The sequence below is a fragment of the Heterocephalus glaber genome, unplaced genomic scaffold (genome assembly GCF_053883595.1).
Source record: "Heterocephalus glaber isolate CG9 unplaced genomic scaffold, H.glaber_assembly_v1.0 deba00001504, whole genome shotgun sequence".
In the NCBI taxonomy this organism is placed as follows: domain Eukaryota; kingdom Metazoa; phylum Chordata; class Mammalia; order Rodentia; family Bathyergidae; genus Heterocephalus; species Heterocephalus glaber.
In genome coordinates this window covers 3,865,408-3,887,330 of record NW_028258324.1, presented here as the reverse complement: position 1 = coordinate 3,887,330, position 21,923 = coordinate 3,865,408, and the positions used below count along the sequence as shown (strand labels likewise).

General features: G+C 42.3%; 1 protein-coding gene across 7 annotated transcripts in view; it reads right to left on the bottom strand.

Annotated features, from left to right (window-relative positions):
* Positions 1–15,813, bottom strand: part of Rbm6 (RNA binding motif protein 6) — a 107,314-nt gene extending 91,501 nt beyond the window's left edge. For 4 of the 7 annotated variants that reach the window (XM_021264762.2, XM_021264816.2, XM_004834072.4 and 1 more), the window contains exon 1: positions 15,683–15,813. The gene's annotated coding sequence lies outside the window, so the exon portion shown is untranslated. The remainder of the gene's footprint in view (positions 1–15,682) is intronic. The other 3 variants (XM_013070183.3, XM_087186100.1, XM_087186099.1) reach the window with 3 other exon arrangements.
* Positions 15,814–21,923: the final 6,110 nt, after the last annotated feature.

Here is a 21,923-nt window from a genome sequence, read left to right as displayed (position 1 = left end):
ATTCTGTCTTTAGTTTTTTTGTTTTTGTTTTGTTTTATTTTTGTTTTTTGGCACTGGGGATGGAACTCAGGACCTTGAGCTTGGGAGGCAGGCGGTAGCACCACTGAGCTAAATCTCCAGATGTCAGTTCACAAACTTAATTTTTTCTACAATTGTGTAAAAGATGGTCATGTTTGTGTTTATGTAGGAAAGATGGCCACAGTCATGTTTGTCAACCAATGTAGTTTGCAAACAATAACAAAATTTAGTCAAATGCCTAGATTTGTGAACCAAATTGTTTGCAAACAAAAGCATTCATGAACTGAGATACCTCTCTGCGTGTGTGTGTGTGTGTGTGTGAGTGTGATCTATTTGCTGGGAAAACTGTCTATCCATATGCAAAAGATTGAATCTAGACCCATATCTCTTACCATGTAATAAAACTAAAATCAAAATGTATCAAAGAACTAAACATTAAAACAGAAACAGTCTGTTAGAAGATAAAACAGGTTTTTAAAAAAAGATAAAACAGGTAAAATTATTGAAGACACAGGTTTAGGCAAGAATTTTCCAAACAGAACACCAGACTGAAAGACATATTACAGTCGTACATGCATGCCCATGTTTTATAGCAGCACAATTTATAATAGCTAAATCTTGGAAGTAATCTGTATGTCCACACACAGATGCAAGTGTGGTATTTATATACAATGCAGTATTACTTTTCCATAAAGAAAGATAAACTTGAGTCATTTGTAGGAAAATGGATGTACTTTGAAACAATAATGTTAAATGAAATAAAGTCAGACACAAGTTTAAATATCACATGGTTTCTCTTATAAGAGAAACTCAAATTATAAATAAAGAGCAAAGGGCCGGGGATTTAGCTCAGTGGTTTTGCCGCCTGCTGCACAAGCGCAAGGACCCCAGTTTGATCCCCGGTACTAATCAATCAATCAATCAATCAATAAATAAATAACAAAAAAATTAAATAAATAAAGAGCAAAATAAGAGAAGAGATAAGAAGAAGAAAAAAGATCTTTTGCCAAAGGGAAAAGGACCAAGAGATGGACAGAGGAGGGAGGGAGGGGGCAGGAGAGGGTAAAAAAAAAATTAAGATGTGTTGTGTACAAATACCAATTCTCCATGAGGATTGTAATCATTATGCACTGCAAACATGTATGAATAAAAATTAAAATGAAACATAATACATCTACTAACAGAACCTCAAAATATATGGAGCAAAAGTTGAAAGAATTGAAAGCAGAAATAGTTCTATGAACTGGGCATGGTGGTGCACACCTGTAATGCCAGCACTTGGGAAGCTGAAGCAGAAGGACCCTGTCTCAAGACTCTGTCGAAAGAAAAAAAAAAGAAAAGAGAAGAGAAGAGAAAAGAGAAGAGTTGAGTTCTATGATAATAGCTGAAAATTTCAAACACCACAACAATGAAGAAATTGATCAAGGAAAGGAAAGAAGTAACTGAAGGAAAGATAACTGAAACAACCAACTAGATCTTATGACAAAAACACTCTAGCTAGCCAGGTGTGGTGACCCATGTCTTTAATTCTACTACTTTTGAATGGCTGAGGCAGGAAGATCACAAGTTTCAGCCCAGGCTGGACAACTTAGCAATTTAGTGAGATCCTGTCTCAAAACTTAAAAAATAAAGGTCCAGGGATTTAGCTCAGTGGTTCCGCCACCTGCCTCGCAAGTGCAAGGTCCCTAGTTCGATCCCTGGTACAAAAAAAAAAAAAAAAAATCCAATAGCAGAATGGCTCTTCTAAAATGCACATGGGACATTTTCCAGAATAGACTACATGTCAGTCTGCCAAAAAGTCTCAACAGATTTTGGCGGGGGGCGGGGGGGGGGGAGCGGTACCAGAGATCGAACTCCGGTCCTGGAGCTTGCGCAGCAGGCAGCGAAATCACTGAGCTAAATCCTCGGCCCCTCTCAACAGATTTTTAAAGACAGATTCCATATAAAATATCTTCCCTGACAAAAATAGGACAAAGTTAGAAATCAGTAACATAAGGTAAGCTTAAAAATTCAAAAAAATTAAATGTACTGTACATGGCATCTGACTTTACACTTCCATTCCTAGGAATTCATTCTCTAGACATTTTCAGTGTGAAGTGACATGTTTACAAAGGTACATAGTCTCGCATTTTGCCATTTGTAATACCAAATATCATAAAACATAAATGTGTGTCAATAGAGTATATGCGTACTACTGGAATACTAGCAATTCTCAGAAAAAATAAGATATCTGTGTTAACTGATGTAGGATAAGGACAGATTAAGTTTAAAAGTATGCAGGTCTAGGGGAATACATTACTGGTAGAAAACAGGCTTGGCAAGCATAGGCCCCAAACAAAAACAAAAGCAAAGCCAGGCATGGTGCTTGCTACCCGCCTGTAATCCCAGCACTAGGGAGGCTGAGACAGGAGAATTGCCCAAGTTCAAAGCCAGCCTGGCCCGGGGATTTAGCTCAGTGGTTTCACCGCCTGCTACACAAGCAAGTGCAAAGACCCGAGTTCGATCCCCGAGTTCGATCCCTGGTACAAAAAAAGAAAAAAAAAAGCCAGCCTGGTCTACATAGTGAGTTCAAGGACAGCCTGAAGTACATAACAAAAAGCAAGCAACAAGAAGAAAAAAGGATAAAGTGTCAACAAAAACTTAGGGGCTAGGGATTTTAGCTCAGCACTAGAGCACTTGCATATCATGCATGAGGTTCTGGGTTCAATCCTCATCACTGGGGGAGAAAAATTTTAAATTTTTATGCTTTTTTTTTTGGTACCAGGGATCAAACTCGGGACCTTGTACTTGCAAGGCAGGCAGCGGCACCACTGAGCTAAATCCCCAGCCCCAAAATTTTTACGCTTTAAAGGATGCTATCAAGAAAGTGAAGCTGGATCCAGGCATGGGGGCACATGCCTATAATCTCAGCACTTGGGAGGCTGAGATAGAAGGATCACCATAGGTTCCAGGACAGCCTTGGCTACATAGTGAGTTCAAGACCAGCCTGAATTGCATAGCAAGACTCTGTCTCAAAAAACAAAACAAAACAAACAAACAAAAAAACACAAGTGAAGCTGGGCATGGTGGTACACACCTGTGATTCCACCACAGGATCATCACAATTTTGAGGCCAGCCTGAACAACATAGTGAGACCCAGTCTCCAAAAAATAAATACATACACATATACACATACATATATACAAACAAAGGACTGGGGGTGTAGCTTAAATGTGAAGGCCCTGGGTTCAAGCCCCAATATCACCAATAAAAAAGATGACTGATGGACAGGAAGGAAGGAAGAAAAGAAAGAAAAGAAACAAACCAGCCTACAAAACAGCAGTAATTCTGTGTAAATTATATATTTGATAAGGGATTTTTATCTAGAATATATAAATACAATTCAATAACAAAAAAAGTAACCCAACTTAAAATATGGGCAAAGACTCAATAGACAATTCTCCAGGGCTGGGGATTTAGCTCAGCGGTTCTGCTGCCTGCCTCGAAAGCACAAGGTCCTGAATTCGATCTCCGTTACCAAAAAAAAAAAGACAATTATCCAAAAATAAAAAATGCCAAATAAACACAGGAAAACATCCAGTATTAGCCACAAAGGACAGAAAAATCAAAACCACAAAGGATACCATTTAATCTCCTTTGGGTAGCTATAATCATAAAGACAGATAATGGCTGGGGATATACAAGTGGTGACTGAAAAATACAGTAAATGCTTAAATGTTTAAAAATTTACTACAGCAAAAGACACATTGCCATTATCACCCCCAAATTTTCCTTGTTTCAAACACACTTATCCCATTGTTCTTGCCACTCTTCAAAGCAGTTCTGGAAGTAACTTCATAAGGTATGATTTAAAAAAATGGTTAAAAAAATACAGTTAATACTGCTGCCAAGTACCATCCAACAGAAATGCAAGCTCATAAAACATTATGGTGTATCCTCATCTAATTTATTCACCAGATATGACATCATACAACTTCTGGCTCTTCCCCAAAGTCAAAATGACCATGAAAGGTAAATGTTTTGGATTAATTAGAACATCAAAGCATCCACAACAGCGCAACTAAAGACATTTTTTTCTTTTTTTGGTACCAGGGATCGAACTCAGGACCTGGCACTTCTGAGGCAGGTGCGGTACCACTAAGCTAAATCCCTGGCCCTAAGACATTCTTGAAAAAGAACTTCTAATGCAAATTAAAACAACACTGAGATGCCACCTCACTCTAGAAAGAATGGCTGCTATCAAGAAATCAACTAATAACAAATGCGGAGGAGCTGTGGGGAAAAAGGAACCCTTCTCTACTGTTGGTGGGAGTGTAGACTGGTGCAACCACTGTGGAAATCAGTGTGGAGATTTCTCAAAGAACTAAAACTAGAGGTTCCATTTGACCCAGCTATACCTCTTCCTGGTATCTTCCTGAAAGAATAAAAAACATCATACCACAGTGATATATGAACAGCCATGTTTATACCAGCACAGTTTGTAATAGCTAAATCTTGGAACCAGTCCAAATGCTCAGCAATTGATGAGTGGATAAAGAAGGTGTGGTGGTTTTTTTACACAATGGAGTACTACTATGCCATAAAGAAGGATGAGCTTCAGCCATTTAAAGCTAAATGGATGGAACTTGAGACCATACTGTTAAGTGAAATAAATCAGACACACATGTTTAAATATTGCATTGTTTCTCTGGCGAGAAACTGAAAATAGAAAAAAGAACTGAAATGTATAATGAATGTTGGGAAGAAAGTGTTCAAATGGGAAGGCAAACAAGGGAGGAAGGATAGAGAAGGGAAGAAAGGGACAAGAAAAAAAGTGAAAATAGAAGGAAAAAATGGAAACAAAGCTTTTGTACACAGGGAGGGGAAGGGGCTTGAGGGAGAAAGAGATAAAATAAAATTTCTTGAAACTTTTAAAAAAGAATTTCTAAAATTGCTTGTAGCTCTATGGCAGAGTGCTTGCCTAGCATGCTTGAGGGCCTAGCCTGCAAGAGTACAAGTACTAACAAGTACTGACTGGGATACAGAGAAATCAGAACCCGCACACACTGTTGGTAGGAATAGGGCAAGATTACCAAACCATCTAGTAGTGGTTCCCTCCAAAGATTTCCTCAGGATAGGAGAAGCTCTTAAGAGATATGCAATTTAATGTGAGAAGGCAAACAATTACAGGTCTTGAGGCCAAAAGGATCTCAAACTATTCTCAAACTTTAAATGGGTGAAAAATCTTAAATTACTGGCAGAGCCGAACTATATAAGTAAACTGGCACTTTAGGATGATCCAAATGCCAGGTTAAGGCTTTAAATGCTGACGATTATCAGACAGCAGGACAGGGACTATGAATGCCACAATCTACTAAGGAGTGATAACAAATCTCCTAACATATCAACTAGCTTTGAAAATACACAGTATGAAAACATGAATCCCATACAAGACTATGGCTGGCAGCAAACACACAGTGGGAGCCTGCCACCTCACTGCTCAGATCCCAACCTCAACAGATACTACAGGGCAAAGGGTAGAAGAGCCCTGGTTGTGAATTCTCAAGACTCGGATAAATGCCCCAGAAGTTGCTGCAGGTACATATCTTGGTGGTAGCAGTAAATATGCAAATAAGAACCCCCAATCCCCACCCAAGGAACACTGAGCTATATACCCTGCCTTTTTCCCCCTCTGAGAAGAGGCCTCCTTAAATCAGTGATGTCGAACATATGGCAATATGGCACACTTTCCATATTGGCTGTTTGTATCACTGAAAGCTCTAAAAGGTTTGCCATCACTCCCCTAAATCATTCAAACTGGGTTTGAACTTGTAATTCTTTTGCCTCAGCCTTCTAAATAGCTGGGATTATAGACATGCATCACCAATACCCAGCCAAATAAGAGCTTTAAAGGTTGAGGTGAGAAATAGTTACATGTTGAACATAGGTCAGCTGCTCCTGAGAAGTAGTAAACATTACATTAAGATTTAGGCTACATTCCTAGTGATATCCTTCCGTCAATTCCCTTTAATTTTCAGTTTATCAACCATACTCCCCAGAACCTAAACATTCTGCTTTCCTGAAAGATGACCAGTAGACTGTAAGAATGAAGCATCCCCACTGTAAGGAAGCAGCCTTTATGGTTAGAAACATGACAGCTGATTGTTTTTGAACCTCTACTATGTTCTATTCTTCATTTTCTCCAATTTTTTAAAAAATTGTGGTAAGATACCATAACATGGGCTAAGGATGTGGCTCAGGGTTCAATATCAAGCATAAATAAATTAGCCTTGTTTGTTTTTTATTGGGTTTTTTTTGAGACAGGGCCTCTATTTGTAGTTCAGGTTGGCCTTGAATTAATGATCCTCCTACCTCAGATTCCCAAGTGCTGAGATTACAGATGTGTACCACCATGCCTGGCATGTAGTTTGGGTTTTGGTGGTGGTGGTGGTGGTGGTTTTTTCAGAAATTGTCATATTATTTTGTATTTCATTCTTTTTGGGGAGGAGGGGATTGAGATAAAGAGTCTCACTATGTAGTTCAGGTTGACCTGGAACTCAGTATGTAATACAAGCTGGTCTCGAACTCTCGGAAATCCTCTTGCTTCAGCCTCCCAAGTGCTGGGATTACAGGCATGTGCCACACCCCACCTTTCATTCTTGATTAATAAAAACATTATGAGCAAATAGTTGGTTCACTTTGCCCAGGTACAAGAATTTCATCACTTGCAACATAATACCAATACCTTGAGCCATCCCTCTTAAAGCAGCTCCAAAAGAAAACCAATAAAATAGGGATTTAGCTCAGTGGTGCCGAACCTGCCTCTCAAGCACAAGGTCCTGAGTTTGATTTATGGGGGGGGGGGGGGGGGAGACCAGGGGCCCTATTCTGTTTGTTTTAGCTGTGTTATGAAGCAGTGTTATGATCCTGCTGTAAACATTTTTTTCCCAAAGTAAATACTACAGACCCCACAGGACACTCAGCTAAGAGTATCATGGGCAAGGGTTTCTTTGAACTTCCTCCTAAGAGGAAGAGATCCAACTACAAGCTCTTAAACATTCCCATCTTTAATATGCACTGTGGAACTAGAATTAGTGGCTTCTGGAAGTACTCTTTCTCCAAAAAAGATTCCCACTTAAAAGTTTTAAGTACCAGGCATGGTAGTCTAAGCTTATAATCCTAGCACTCTGAGAAGCTGAGACAGGAGGATCACTTATTCAAGACCAGCGTGGGCAATTTAGGGACTTATCAAGACCTTGTCTCAAAATATAAAATAAGGCTGGACATGCTTGTAAGGCATTACATGCTTGTAATTCCAGTACTCAGGAGGCTGCGGCAGGAGGATCACCACAAGTTTGAGGCCAGCCTGGGCTACATAGTGAGACCTTGTCTCAAAAAATTAATTAATATTTTTAAGAAGTTGTGTTTTTTTTAATTTTTAAAGGGCTGGGGATGTAGGTCAGTGTGAAGGCCCTGGCTTCAATCCCCAGCATTACCACACCCCCCCACACAAAATTTAAGTGTACTCATTCTAATTCATTACAAGGCCTTGAAAAAGTCCTTCTCAGATCCATAAGTGCGCTTGCTGCCTTCCCTAAATGGGTTATTGGTTTCTTGGGCTCCCTCTCCAGAATCACGATTTCCCACTGATGCTACTTGCTTTGTCTACCATCATACCACTCAAAAATTAATTAGAAATGAGCCAGACATGAAATGTCTGGGTACCTATAACCCTACCACTACGGGAGACTAAAGCAGGAAAATCAAAGTTCGAGCCCAGCCTGGGCAACTTAGCAAGTTGTCTCAAAATCTCAAAAAATACAAGGGCTGGGGATTTAGCTCAGTGGTTCCGGTGCCTGCCTCGCAAGCACAAGGACCCGAGTTTGATCCCCAGTACCAAAAAAAGAAAAAAAAAAAAAAAATCTCAAAAAATAGAAAGAGTTGACAGGCTGGGGATTTAGCTCAGTGGTTCAGCTGCCTGCCATGCAAGCACAAGGTCCCAAGTTCAATCCCTGGTACCAAAAAAAAATAACAATAAAAAAATAAAGAGTTGAGATGTAGCTTAGTATGAAGACTCTGAGTTCAATCCCCATTACTGCCAAAAGAAAAAAAGATCACAGATAAACATAAAAAAGTATAAACCTTCTAAAAAAGAAAATACAGGAGACAATCTTCCAGAGCTCAGTATCAGTAAAGAATTCTTAAACAGGATCCAGAAAGTACAAACCATCAAAGGAAAAGATCCAAGTTGAATTCTGCCCTTCAAAGGACACTGTTAAAAAGTGAATAGGCAAACTGTATCAGAGAATGTTTAATGTTTACAATACATAGGTGACAGGTGCTCATTAGGGTTAGCCTTCAATAAAGCACAAATTAAGATTACAATGAGAGGGCCAGGGTTTAGCTCAGTGGTTTCCCTGCCTGCTGCGCAAATGCAAGGACCCTGCAAGGACCCGAGTTCGATCTCTGGTACCAAAAAAAAAAAAAGATTACAATGAGATACCAATATACAGATACATACCCACTACAACGGCTGTAGTAGACACTTATAATCCCAGGATTCAGAAGGCTGTACAGGAGGACCTCCACTTCAAAGCTAGTCTGGGCTACATACAAAAGGCCGGGGATTTAGCTCAGTGGTTCCACCACCTGCCTCGAAAGTGCAAGGACCCAAGTTCGACCCCTGGTACCAAAAATGCGGGGGAGGATATGGCTCCCTAGTATCATAAAAACAAGCACCTATGTGCACCAAAGGCCACTAGCAGCTGGGCACAGTGGCACACCCCTATAATCCCAGCACTCAGGAGACCAAGGCAGGAAGACTGCTGCAACTTCAAGGCCAGCCTGGGCTACGCAGTGAGTTCAAAGCCAGCGTGGACTACCTAGCAAGACCCTATCTCAAACAACAATGCCCCCCCCCACCAAAAATCACCAAAGGCCACTATCAACAGAGTAGAGAACGCATTGAAGAGCAGAAAATACATGTAAAAATCCTTATCAGATAAACAATTCATATCTAAACTATATGAAGGACTTCTAAAACTCAACAACAGAAAACAATTTTAAAAAGGTCCAGGGAAGCCAGGTGTGGTGGACCACACCTTAATCCCAGCACTCAGGAGGCTGAGGCAGGAGGATCACATGAGTTCAAGGCCAGCCTGGGCTACATAGTAAATTCAAGACCAGCCTGGACTACATATTGAAACCCTGCTCAAAACAAACAAACAAACAAACACGTCAAGGGAGCAGGGCATGGTGACACAAACCTGTAATCTCAGCAGTGAAGAGACAAAGGCAGGAGGACTACAAGCTCTAGGACAGCCTGGGCTATACAGTATAGAAGACCTTAACTCAAAACAGCAAAAACATTTCAGGAATTAAAAAAAGGTCAAAGGGCTGGGGATATAGCTCAAAGGTAGAGTATTTGCCTAGCATGTAGGAGGCTCTGGGTTCAATCCCCAGCACCACCAACACCAAAAAAAAAAAAAAAAAAGGGCCAGGTATAGCACCACATACTTATAATGCCAGCACTCTGGAAGGCCGAGACAGAAGGATCACACATTCAAACCCAGTCTGGGCAATTTAGTGACTTAATGTGACCCTGTCTCAAAGTAAAACTTTAAGGGGGAAAGGAGGATGTAACTCAGTGTGAAGGCCCTGGGTTCAATCCACAATACTTAAAATAAAATAAAGAAAAAAAAAAAACAAGTCAAAAGATATGAAGATATTTCTCCAAAGGAGGTTATACAAATGGCCAATAGGGCTGGGGATTTAGCTTAGTGGTTCTGCCTCCTGCCTTGCAAGCGCAAGGACCCGAGTTCGATCCCCAGTACCAAAAAAAAAAAAAAAAAAAAGAAAAGAAACAATGGCCAACAAACACATTAAAAAAATGCTCAAAGGCTGGAGTAGCTCAGTAACAGAACATTTACCTAGCATGCAAGAGGCCCCAAGTTTAATCCCCAGCACTGCATGTGCACATATACACAAAGATGCTTAAAAATCACTAATCATTAAAAAAAAAAATCACTAATCATTAAGGAAATACAAATTAAAACCACAATGATGTATTACCTCACACCCATCAGGTTAACTACTATTTAAAAAACACAAAAGTAGGAGCCCAGGATTTAGCTCAGTGGTGCCACTGCCTGCCTCACCAAGTGCAAGGTCCTGAGTTCGATCCCCAGTACCAAAAAAAAAGAACACATACACAAAAGCTGGCCATGGTGGTGCATGCCTGTAATCTCAGCATGCTGTGAGTTTGAGGCTAGCCTGGGCTACATAGTGAGTTCAAGACCAATCTGAACTGCCACAACAAAATACCATTGACTGGATGGTTTAAACAACAAAAATTTAATTCTCACACTTTTAGAGGTCAGAAGTCCAGGATTAAGGTGCTAGCAAAGTTAATGCTATTTCCACCATCTCCTTGGTTTGCAGACCTTGGGGCTCCCTCACATGACCTTTTTGCTGTACATGTACAACTCTGGTACATAATCTTATAGGGACACCAGTCCTAGTAAGTAATGCCTCACACTTACAACGTGGGTTTTCGTTTTGTTTTGTTTTGGGTAGTGGAGCCTGAACCCAGGGCTTTCACACTGAGCTATATTACCACCCCCCCCCCTTTTTGGTACAGGGGATCGAACTCGGGACCTTGCACTTTCAAGACAGGCTGTGGAACCACTGAGCTAAATCCCCGGGCCCTCACCCTTTTTAATGTTTATTTGTTTGTTTGTTTGTTTTGGTACCAGAGATCAAACACAGGACCTAGTGCTTGCCAGGCAGGCATGGCACAACTGAGCTACATCCCCCGCCCCCTTATTTATTTATTTATTTTTTGGAACGGGGGATTGAACTCAGGACCTTGTGCTTCGGAGGCAGGTAGTAGAACCACTGAGCTAAATCCCTGGTCCCCCCTTTTTTATTTTTGAGACAAGACCTCACTAAGTTGCCCAGGCTGGGTTTGAACTTTCAATCCTCCCACCTCAGCCTCCCAGAATGCTGGGATTACAGGCATGCACTACTTGTCTAGCTAGACTTCTTTTAATTTCATCTCCTTAAAGATACTATCTTCAGGGCGGGGGATTTAGCTCAGTGGTTCTGCAGCCTGCCTCGAAAGCAAGCGCAAAGACCTGAGTTCGATTCCCAGTACCAAAAAAAAGATACTATCTTCAAATACACCCACATATACACTTATCTTAGGAGTTTGAGGTTCAACAAATGAATATGAGGAGCGTGAGGCACAATTCAGCCTATAATAGAATCCTTGTGCACTGCTGGTGGAAATGTAAAATGGTACAGTAACCGTGCCACCACACGGTAGTTCTTTAAACAAGTTAGGTGCACTGAAAGCTAATATAGCTCAGTGGTAGGCAAATGCCTGGCATCACAAGGCCCTGGGATTAATTCCTATACTGTGATGATGATGATATTATTATTATAAAAATAACAATAAACAGATATTTCATCAAGCAATTCACTTCTGGGTCAAGAAAGAAAGACAGAAAGAGAAAGGACCTGAACAGATGTTTTTATACCAATGTTTACAATAGTTAAAAGGCAGAAACAAAGTGGCCACCAACTGATGGATGGATAAACAAAATGTGGTATATAATGGAATATTATTCAGCCTTAAAAAGGAATGAAGTTCTTCTAGGCTTAGTGGCTGTCAGAGGCTAGGGCAGTGATGATAAACCTATGGCACACCTGCTGCAGCAGGCTGTTCATATCACTGAATGCTCTAAAAGGTTCACCATCACTTGACTAGGGGATAGGAGAATAAACAGTTACTGTAAAATGGTTATAGAATTTCAGTTTGAAAAGATAAAAAAATTTCTGAAGCTGAACGGTGATAACAAATACACAATAATGAAATTTCATACCCCACAACAGTAGATGTAAAAATGGTTAAAATGAGCTGGGCACAGTGGTACACACTTATATCATAATCCCAGCTACTTGGGAGGCTAAGAGAGGAGTATCATAAATTCCAAGCAAACCTGGGCAACTTAACAACTTGTCTTAAAAAAAAGAAATAAATAAAAAGAGCTGAGAAAAACCAGGTATGAAGGCACATACTTCTAATTCCAGCACTTGGAATCCTGAGGCAAGAAGACACTGGGTTCAAGGCCAGCCTGGACTACACACCTTAGCAAGACTCAGTCTCAAAAACCAAAAAGGAGAGGCGGGCAATGGAGCTCAATAGTAGGACATCCCTAGGTTCAATCACCAGTATCAAAAAAAAAAAAAACGAGTTCAAATGCAGCCAGGGTCTTGGTTCAGTGGTACAGCAATTGCCTAGCATGTATGTGTGAGACCCTAGGTTTAATCTCTAGCACCACAAAACACACAACAGAGCCAGGTGTGGTGATGCACACCTGTGATGCTAGCACTTGAGAGGCTGAGGCAGGAGGATTGCCACCCTATGATCCATAGTGAGTTCAAAGCCAGTCTGAACTACATAGCCAGACCCTGTCTCAAAAAATCAACAAACAAAACAAAACACCACACACAACAAGCATTATTCATAGCAGTATTCACTAGACCCAAAAGGTAGAAACCACCCAAGAATAGACACCAGATGACTAAATAAACAAAATGTAGTCCACATAAAGGAATGAAGTTCTGATACATATTACAACATGGATCAACTGAAACTATTCCAAGTGCAATATGCCAGACAAAAAAAAATAAAGAGAAATATTGTATCATTCCATTCATACTTGGTACCTAGAACATGCAAACTCAGAGAAAGTTGATGGGAGTGGAGGACAAAATGGATTAGAGGTTACCAGGGGCTAGAAGGCAAGAGTAAGCTGTTTAATGATCACAGAATTACTTGAAAGGTTGAAAAGTTTTGCACAGACAATGCTGTTGGTTGCACTACACGGTAAATGTAACTAATGCCAGTGAATTATACTTTTTTTGAGAGAGAAAGGGTCTCGATACGTAGTTCAGGTTGGCCTTGAACTCACTATGTAGCCCAGGCAGGCCTCAAACCTGTCAGCAATCCTCCTGCCTCAGCCTCCCAAGTGCTTGGAATTCAGGCATGTGCCACCTTTCACAGCTCTGAATTATGTATTTCAAAATGGCTTAAAAAGTAAATTTTGTTATATGTAAAAATATATATTTAACATGATATCTAAAAGTAGTGAAATACATCTAAAGTCACTGAATTATACACCTTAAATACCTAAATTATATAGTATATGAGCTGTATTTCAATAAAGCTATCTTTTTTTTTTTAAAAAAAAGTAATAGTTGTGGCTAATATTTAGGGGATGCCTTCTGCATACCAAACACTGTCATATGGGCATTCCATGTATTACATAAATCTCTTTCACACATACAAATCTATGAGGTGGAGATATATATATATATATATATCTTCTTTCTTTGTTTGAGACAAGGTCTGGCTAAGTAGTTCAGGCAGGCCTTGAACTCATGGCCATCCTCCTGCCTCAGCCTCCCAAGTGCTGAGATTACAGGCGTGAATCACTACACCCAGCTGAGGTAACTGTATCTATTAACTTCAGTGCTCTTTTTGTGTGTGTGTGTGGTACTGGGGATCAAACCTGAGTTCTTGTGCTTGTAAGGCAGCTGGCGGAACCACTGAGCTGAATCCCCAGCCCAACTTCATTGCTTTTGAGGAAATTGAGGCCCAAAGAAACTAGGCAATTTGCTCATTGTCAATGAGTTAGTGAAGGTAGCAAGGATTCAGTCCCTATCTGATCTGACCTCTTACTATAGTTACCCAGTCTTCCACTCTGCTACACTGAGTTCCACAGTGTGGTAAGGTAAGTTCCAGTTAACTGAGTAAGTTCCAGTTAACTAAGTGAACAAAGCTAACAAAATGAACGCGTTGTGAGTACCTAACAAAATTTGTATATAGCTTGCTTGGTACATAACTAGAAGATTCTAAGAATGACTTTCTTTTTGTTGGAGGGCACAGTACTGGGAATTGAATGCAGGGCCTTTGTACTGAGCTATACTCTCAGCCCTTTATTTTGAGACAGGGCCTTGCTAAATTGCCCAGGCTGGACTCAAACTTTCAATCCTCCTGTCTCAGCCATCCAGAAGGGTGTGATTACACAACTACATTTGAAGCCACTATATACGGCTTCAAAGAAAGAGTTGTGACTTTTTTTTTTTTTTGGAGACAGAGTCTTGCTATGCAGTTCAAGCTGGCCTTGAATTCACTATGTAGCCCAGGTTGGCCTCAAATTCACAGCAATTCTGCCTCAGCTTCCTGAGTACTGCAATTACAGGCATGGGATCACAGGCAAGATTTATGACTTTTAAATTTTCACAACTTTCCAATAGTTTTCGTCCCTATGCAACCGAATCAGATTAACATGTTTATACATTAAACATGTTGACAGAAGATTAAAATCTTGCTCAAATTTCTTCCTAAAGAGTACATTTAGTAACGTCCCCCTTGGCGATTCTATCCTGTCTGAAAGGCTAGGAGACCCTAAAGGTAAGAAAAATAAACCTAAGTCTAGTCCCAAAATTCTGTAAGGAGAGCTGGGGGGAGGGGGGAAATACAGTTCAATGGGAGAGCCCTTGCATATAGAATTCATAAAGCCTTGGGTTCTAGCCCCAGTATTGGGGGAACAGGGAGATTCCGTAAGGAAGGGCATTACAACTGTAGAGAGACCTGGTACCTATCCTAAAGGTTAGGTATTTACACAGGTGCTACTTAAGGAGACAAAGTTCAGATTCAACTTTTATGTTTCACCAAATGGTACCAGTTCTTAATATCTCTTCTTACAGTCCTCACAAGTTTCGTAACAGTGACATACTGTATTTTTAATTAAGTCATTCACGTTGATGGCATTACTAAACAGGAAGTTGGGAACTAATAAAGCTAGGGCACAATCCATGGTTCAGAATGTGAACCAGGTGACTCGCTGCATGAGATTCCACTCAACTCTTTCACTTAGATCCAGCTACTCTGAACATCACAAGCAAACCCATAATGTGCACAAAAATTCAATTACCCTCATAGTTTATTCACGCTACAAAGCAAGCTTTTTCTTTTTATTAAAAAAGGCTGGCCCGGAGTTGAACTCATTAGCACAACATCAATTCCAAAGTTAGGAGAAAAACACATATTTACAAGAACCTAAAGTGTAAAAATGGGACACATTCCTCTCCTCTCACATTCGCACAACGGGCGATGAACCCACCAGGTCGTTCCCGCCTGACCCGGCTGAGCTCTCGCGCCCTCCCGCCCGGCCCAGCCCACTTGTGTCTGTCGGTGTCTGCGTGCAACGCTACGTGTTGGACAAGAGAAAGGCTCCCGCTCTAGCAATGCCTCAGAACTGGAACAGAAGCAGACAAACAGGAAGAAAGAGCCCACCCATAGCTTCGCCGCAGACCGGGAGCATGGAGCCGCCACCACGCGCCGACCCTTAGCCCCACAGCGGTCCTCGCTCCGCGCCGGGACCGGTAATTCTGCTGCTGCCCCGGGCCCCGCCCCAGGCCCTGCCGCGGGCGGCGCCTCCCTGATCACACCGCTGCTCTGTTCTCTTTCTAATTGCGGAGGCCGTGGCCGCCCCGCGGCTCCGGAGCCGCGGCTTCCGAGCCGCGCGGGCCCACGCCATCCAGAGCGGCCCACTGCGAAGGTTCTTATCCCTAAGTCTCTGGCGGGCCCTCTCTTCCACCCCGGTCCCTTACCGAGGCAGCGCAGCCGCCGCGGCCCGCTCCTCCTTCTCCTCAGCCACCGCCACCGACCCAGCGCCTCGGAGACCGGAACTTCCTCCCAGCGGGCCACTGCTTCCACAAAGGCACCGCGCCGCCGTCTTCGGCGCTCTGCCCGCCGGGAAATGGAGTACTGCAGCCTCCTGGCCGCCGGGCCGCCTCCACTCCCACGGTACCCCGCGCGCAGGGGCCTGGCCTTCTGAGGAGGAGTTTAGGGCACGCTGCTCGCTTCAGCCAATAGGAAGGCGGGCTTCCCAGTTGGTGGGGCCTACGGGAGGTCATGGTTTGGCCTGTGCCGTCTGCGCTGGTTTTCCTTCCTCTTTCTTGGTTTATTTTTGCGGTACTTAGTATTAAACCTAGCGTCTTCGCACAGAGGGATATCCCTAACGCTTTTTAAAAATGTTTTATGTTCAGACAGGGTCTCCCTAAATTGGCCAGGTTGGGTTCGAACTTGCGAACCTCTTGGCCCAGCCTTCCTGATATTGGCAGTATTGCCACACCCTTCTTTGCTCTGCCCTTGGAACTGATCAAGACATAGTGTGTGGCTTTCCCGTCCCTAGGTTTGCTCCCTGCCAGGAGCTTGGGTGCGTGCTTGGCCTGCCTCGCTCCAGACCGCCTTATTAACCGTGTGAAGGAAATGGAGAGCGTTTTTGCCACTGACAGTGCCTGAGCCCATAGGAGACGCTGGTTTCAGGCCCTTACAGCCTTCTACCAGAGACCTGAGGAAGAAGTTACTTGGATTAGAGTAGCAGTACATCACAGAGGCTTGTCTCCTTTTCCTTCTGATGGTTTTTAGACATTCCAGTTCAAAAACACCAGACAGTTATCCATGTTAAAGATTCAGTAGTCAGACCCATAAATCCACTCAGCTTCCACAGGGCGTGCTCTCGGGCAATAAATCTACCCCAGAGTGCCTTATGCAAGGTCAGAGAGGAGCTGGAAGGAAACTGCAACTTGTTAATCTACTGGAAAACAAGAAAACATAACTTTTTTGAGACAGGGTCTCCCTATGTAATTCAGGCTGGCCTTGAACTCATGTCAGTCTTCCTGCCTCAGCCTCCAGAGCCCTGGGATTACAGGCATTTGCCAACACGCCCAGCAAGAAAACACAATTTGGTTTTACAGCTCACCTCCAGAATCTTTGTCAGGAAAAAGGAAAAGAAGCAGAAGTACAAGCTCAAAAAGACAGGGTTATTTCAAAACAAACCTGAGAAGGACTGCTCTGGCACTAAAGACTAGACCAGCTTACTCTCATACAGGCTATAAGGTCTTTTATAGGGTCATGAGCATAAAAAAGGGGGCAGTTGTGGAAGGTAGAAATCGCAGTGGGACTTTCAAGGGGGAGAGTTCAGTACAAAGGAGTTGTGACTATCCACCTGGGACGGGGTTTGAAAATGTACAAGGTTGTGTTTTATTTATCAAGAGCAGGGCTGAACAATGATTGGGAATTCTAGGATGTACCTGTGCTTATTGGGCCTTATCCCATGATGATACATCTATAGCAGGTGTAAAAACATAGCAGAGGGGAGGGATTTAAAGTGGTCTCTGCTCAGACCAGGATGGTGGTGGTCAGATTCCTTCACTTTCAGCTAGTGTTCTTCCCAGAGCAGAACTGGCTCCCAAGTTCCTGAGTGTATTGTCTACATTGTTGAAAGGCTCGTTGGTGTCAGCCACCTGGTTCCCTGTTAGTGGGCCCTCAGAGAAAGTAACCTGATTTTGTAGCCTAAATTCAACATTACAATATAAAAGAAGTCTGATACAAGAAATGCCCACAAAGCATTCTAAATAAAGCCGGCTTCATTGTAAAGAAAGAAGGTTGTTGGGTTGAAGAATCCTTAAAGTTATCTTCTGAGAGGTGAGTAACTTCACCCCTCACCAGCCTATAATTGCAGATAATTAGGAGGCTGAGGCAGGAGGATTGCCTCAAATTTGAGGCCAGCCTGAACTACGTGGCAAGACTATCTCTAAAAACAAAACAATGCCCAACATGGTGCCACACACCTGTAATCCAAATGAGGTCACCCTGGGCTACATAGTGAGTTGACCAGCCTGAACTACATAGTGAGGCCCTGACTCAAAAGAAAAAAAAAAAATTGTATGAGGTGTGTGCTGTAAAACAGTTACTGTATCAGGCAGTAGAGATACAGGAATAAACGAAGTCAATACATTGTTTCCCTAGTGAAAATGGGGGTGGGATGATTGTTGGACACAGACAAACTAAACATGATACAGTTTGCAATTTCTCTGGTGGTAATAAATTCTATGGAAATAAGAGGAAGGAGCCAGGTGTGGTGACCCAGGCCTGTAGTCCCAGCATGCAGGAGGCTGAGGAGACAGGAGGATCGCCACAAATTTGGGGCCAGCCTGGGCTACATAATGAGTTCAGAGTCAGCCTGACCTACATAGACTCTGTCTCAAAAAAACAAAAAAATAAGAAAGAAGAGGAGCAGGATGTTCTCAGGGAGAAATTGTAACTTTAAGTTGAGCTGTCATTGAAGTCTTGATCCAAAGTTGAACAGCCAAGCTAGAAGGTTATCTATGCAAAGTGTTCTGGGCAGAAAGAGCAGCAAGGGCAAAGGCTATAATGTGCAGGCATGTCTAGAATTTTGAAGAACCAGTAGAGTCTGGAACTGAGTTGTTTTGAAGTGCCTGCCATGTCTTGCAGGTTAGAGGTAAGTTTGGTTTCTGTAAGGAGAGAGATGAAAAGTTGTTTGAGGACTCTGAATAGAGGAATATCATGAGCTAAATTCCATGTTAACAGCTGACTGTTTTGTTGAAAATAGATTGAAGATGAGAAAGAAGAGAAACAGGACAGCCTGATAAAAGGTTGCTACAAGGCCGGGGATTTAGCTCAGTGGTTCGGAGCCTGCCTCGAAAGTGCAAGGTCCAGAGATCGATCCCTGGTAGAAAAAAAAAAAAAAAAAAAAAGAAAAGAAAAAAGAAAATCATGTTTAAAAAAAAAAAAGAGGTTGCTACAATATTCCAACTACAGAGGATGGTTCTTGTACCAGAACGGCTATAATAGAAATAGGAGACATATTGACTGGAATAAGGGAAGTGAGGGAAGAATGCAGAAGGAGCAAATGTGGTAAGAAGAGTGGGAGTTCAGTTTTGGGTAGCTTGAATTTTTTTTGATACCGGGGATCGAACTCAGGACCTTGCACGGCAGGTGGTGGCACCACTGAGCTAAATCCCCAGCCCTGAATTTTTGATGCCAAGGAAATAAGAGAGATGTAGGCTTGGCAATTGGATTCTTCAGTTTGGAGTTCAAGATAAAGATAATGCTAAGAGTCACAAATCTGGGAGGTATCAACATACCACAAGTATTTAAAGCTGTGGACCAAGGGAATGAGCGAGTGACTATAGATGGATGACAGATAGGAGCTGAAGAAGAAGGAGAGGGAGGGAGAGTTGGAGGAACAGCAGCAGTTGCTGCACATGGTGGCACATGCCTGTAATCCCAGTAGTCAGGAAAGCTGAGGCAGGAGGATCACCATGAGTTTGAGGCCAGTCTGGGCTACGCAGTGAGTTCAGGGCCAGCCTGAAGTACGTAGCGAGATCTTGTCTCAAAAAATAAAATTAAATTAAATTTAAAAAGAGAGAGACAGAGACAGACCAAGACCCTGTCTCAAAATTAAAAAACAACAACAACAACAAAAACTATACGCAAGAGCTGGCCCACTGCAGCACAACACAAGAGAAGATCCAGCAAAGACAAATACACTGTCTTTATCTGTTGTTCCCTGTTATCTTGGTCTCCTTTGTGACCATGGCTCTTAAGCATCTAAAGAAGAAACTTGATCAAATGTAAAAATAAGAGACAAAGAACTGGTAGAAATTCATATGATATAAGACCATAGGGTGGGCCGGGGATTTAGCCCAGTGGTTCCACTGCCTGCCTTGCAAGTGTAAGGACCCGAGTTCAATCCCCGGTACCAAAAAAAGAAAAAAGAAAAAAAAAAAGACCATAGGGAAAATTTTCCAACACAGCTTGAAAACTGACTGCTTTACCAGGTGCTACAGTGATAAAAGGTAGGAAGAAAAACTTCTTCAAAATTCCAGGGAAGAGGACGCTGGGGGTGTAATTCAGTGCTAAAGCACTCACCTAGCACATGCAAACCTCTGGGTTCAATCCCCAGCACCACGTGGCTGGGAAATTCCAGGGTAGGACTGGCTATTCTTATTATTACCTCAGAATGCTTTGTACTAAGTACTTATATTCCTGTAAAAGGGAAACTGCTGGGCCAGAGATTTAGCTCAGTGTTTCTGTTGCCTGCCCCGCAAGTGGAAGGACCAGGGTTTAATCCCCGGTACCCAAAAAAAGAAAAAGAAAAAAGGGAAACTGCTGAAGATGCTGATGCCCCACATACAGAAGCAAGATAGTAACAGATCTGGGAATAGATTCTAGCCTCAGGATACACTTTAGCCACAACCTTGCCAGCACCTCAAGTTCTGAAATCTCCATTGATGCTATAAAAGAAAGGCAATCTGCAGAAGAACAGGTCTAATTGTTACACTTGCCCTAGTCCCAGCTAGTTCTTCCTACTTCTGCTATGGTGATAACATGATAAGCCCATGAAAATCACAAGCCCAGACAAAAAGAAAAGCTGGGGCTTTAAGGATCCCACCTGGAGGTAACAGAAAGTGCTGTGCAGCTTGCTAATTGTGTTGAAGTCCAAGGTAAAAGTAGCATCTTCATAAACTGGAATTGATGGGAGGGTTTGTTGTTTCTTGGAGTACTGGGGATTGAACCCATGGCCTTTGCACTGAGCTACATCCCCTTACCCACCCCCATTTTTGAGACAGGGTCTTTCTCTAAGATGCCTGAGCTGGTCTACAATCTGGGATCTTCCAGCCTCAGCCCCCCAGAGTGCTAGGATTTCATACATGCACCACCATGCTCAGCTCTTTAAGATGTTTTAGAAAAAAAATTAAAAAAATGTTTTAGTAAGGGTCCACTGGTTTGCACTGTGAGAGTGTCATAAGCACAAGTCTTAGCCAAAAGCACATGGGATATATGGCCATTTGCTTAGCTAAGTAGATATAATACTTCCAGAATACGGTACTACTGTCTGGTGGAGCTGATGTTCTTAAAAGCAAGAGTGAGATTCTAGAAGAAATATCGAGATTCACATAGAGATCATCAAGGAGACTGCTTTGGTAGAAAACTTTTAAATTTTCTTCTATGAAAATTAATTCCACATAGTGTAACTTCTGGTTAATGAAATAGAGCAAATATATGTCTGTACCAATCAGAAAATATAAATAAGATCTTTGTTTTTATTTCCAATATCGTGATTGAACTTACACATGCTAGGCAAGGACTATATCACTCTGCTACACCACAGCCCTGGGGAAACTGCTTTAAATTCTTATAATGGGGCCGCGATTTAGCTCAGTGGTTCTGGCGCCTGCCTCACAAGCACAAGGTCCCAAGTTCCATCCCGGGTCCCAAAAATAAATAAATAAATAAATAAATAAATAAATAAATTCTTACAATGTAGCAAAACTACATCAATGATAAATGCCCTAAGGGAGGGAACTTGGAGTCCTGAGCTTGTCAAGTGAGAAAATATTGAGTGACCTGTGGAGACCTGGAAAGGATCCCTTTTTTTTTTTTTTTTTTTTTTGGTACTGGGGAGGATCAAACTTGGGTCCTTGCACTTGCGCAGAAGGCAGCGAAACCACTGAGCTAAATCCCCAGCCCTGGAAAGGATCCTTTTCCTTCCTCCAGTCTCCATTCCAAGGGAAACAACAATTAAGAAATGACATTTTCTCACAGGGAAAACTTCCCTTGAGCTACACAAGGGAAGGACTGGATGGCCTTATGCAAAGCCATCTCCTGTGAAATGCCACAGTGTTACAGCACATGCCAGTGTGGTGGAGCAGGCTCCCAGTGGAAGCCATCTGAGACTGTGGGGAAAAGCCCAGGCTGAGCATAGGGCTCAATTAGGCTCAGGTTCATGTGGGAGCAGCAGTAAGAGTCAGAGGTGTGATTTGTTTTGTTTGGGTGTTTTTCTTTGTTTTGTTTTTTGAGACAGGGTTTGCTATGTCGTTTAAACTAGACTTGAACTCACTAACAGCTCAGGCTGGCCTTGAACTCATAGCAATCCTCTTGCCTCAGTTGACTGGAGTGCTGGGATTACAGATGTGTGCCACCATGCCCGGCTCAGAGGTGTGATTTTTGACTTTTTCCTTCATCCCAGAACTGCTTCAG